Source organism: Panthera tigris, chromosome B2, assembly GCF_018350195.1.
Source record: "Panthera tigris isolate Pti1 chromosome B2, P.tigris_Pti1_mat1.1, whole genome shotgun sequence".
Classification (NCBI taxonomy): Eukaryota; Metazoa; Chordata; class Mammalia; order Carnivora; family Felidae; genus Panthera; species Panthera tigris.
The window spans coordinates 79,616,612-79,618,598 of NC_056664.1; positions in this window are offsets into that span (position 1 = coordinate 79,616,612).

Here is a 1,987-nt window from a genome sequence, read left to right on the forward strand (position 1 = left end):
ATATAATAATTATTATATATGTGTGTGTGTATATATATATATAAATATATATATATATATTCCAGTATATATACCATGCCAGTCTTACAAATTTGACAAAAATGGAGTTCTAGTATGTTATATTTTGTTTTGTTTTTTAAATTAACTAGGCTCTACGCCTAATGTGGGTCATAACCCTGAGATCAAGAGTTGCATGCTCTACCAACTGAGCCAGCCAGGCACCCCAGTATGTGATGATTTGTATAACCTGCTTTGTTCATGTCACATTATCTCATGAGCACATTTCTCTAACATAGATACTACATAATTTTACATGACTGCTGGTGATCCGTTGGGAGAATGGAATCAAAGAGCACATACTTTAGAGTCAGACTCTGGCTTCCTCCGTCAGCCCTGCCTCTTATTAGCTGGACGGTTCACTTCTTTCTGCTTTGGTTTACTCTTCTGTAAAATGGGGAGAATAATATTACCGACTACATTAGAATGTTTTGAGACTTAAATGGGATAATAGATGTTGAGTGATTAGAAAAGACTCTTGTATAAAGTAAGCACTCAATATCTGAGAGGTACCATCATGTTTTCAGCACTGGCATCATTATATGACCATACCATCTCTGCTAACCAATCCCCTGGTATTTGACATTCTTGCAACTGAATCTTTTTTGACATCCAGAGTTATTACTTTCATATCAGTTCCTCAAAGTGGAATTTCTAGGCCAAAGAGCAAACAACAGTTTGAGGCTTTGGATACATACTGCTGACTTGCCTCCCAGGAAAATTGTCTCAATATTCACTCCTAACAACTTTCCTCTGCTGAAGCAAAAAATTTAGCTTGGCTTCCTTCTAATAGCCTGTGTGTTCTGGGACCCCCACCCCTTCCAATAATTGGGAATATAAACTAATTTAATATTGCTCTAGGGCAAGCATAATTAGGGAAATGAATCAGCCACAAGACAAAGTCAATAAAATATTCCATAGTCAAATAAAAAAACAAGGTATATCACCTGCCAGTTGGTATTTTCTGTGCTATAACTTCTTTGTAGATCAAGAATTATTTGTGTGTGAGAGGATGTGAGTGTGTAACCCGCAAGTGGTCTTCACACACTCTTCCCCCAACCCAATTTAACTTGTAGACATACTGGAAGGAAAAAAAAATGTAGGAAATGTGACCAAAGTTGGACATTTAACTAACTGGGCCATCAAGGCACCCTTTCCTAATTTTTTTTTTTTATAATGAACTATATTACTCTTATAACCAGAACAAACCAATAAATCTTATTAGTTAAGAACATGCATTTTAAGTATTTGGTTGTGTATTAAACATTCAATATTAAGGATAGAATTAGCAACTTATTGATATAGTAACATAATGCAGCATTATGCAGCTTTTAAGTGACCATCATGAAAAATATATAGTTTATAAAACACTGTCAACTCTTCATTCTGTGGTACGTAAACGTTACTTATTTCATTGTGCAGTTTTTACTTTTACCATGAAGAAGTTGTTGCAGGTTGGTATATACAGAGATGGGATCCATAGTGTACTCGTGTCCTCTTTGCTACTTGACTTTGTAGTGAGTGCTGTGGCCCAGGGTCCTTGTTCAGCAGGGCTGTGCTACCAGTTGCTGGGTGATGACTCAGTTCTTCCACACATCATTTCTGTCTGGATGACTGAGACCCCGTGTACGGCACGCCATAGCCTTGTTGTGTATCCAGCATGGTGTTGCTAGATGAAGCTTCTCAGCTACCCACCCACTTGCCTTTGATTTCAAACACAAGTGCAAACATGAACATTTAAACCACATGACCGAACGTAATTATGCGGGAGACATCCAGATGATTCCAAATATGCTCAGTTTAGATTCTCATTAAGAACACAAAATTCTCATTGAAAATTCTCAAGTTTCTGAAAATCCTTCTTAGAACCTCAGAACTATGCTTGGGAAAGGCTGGCCAAGGTACTTTTGATAATTATTTGTGTTCTAAA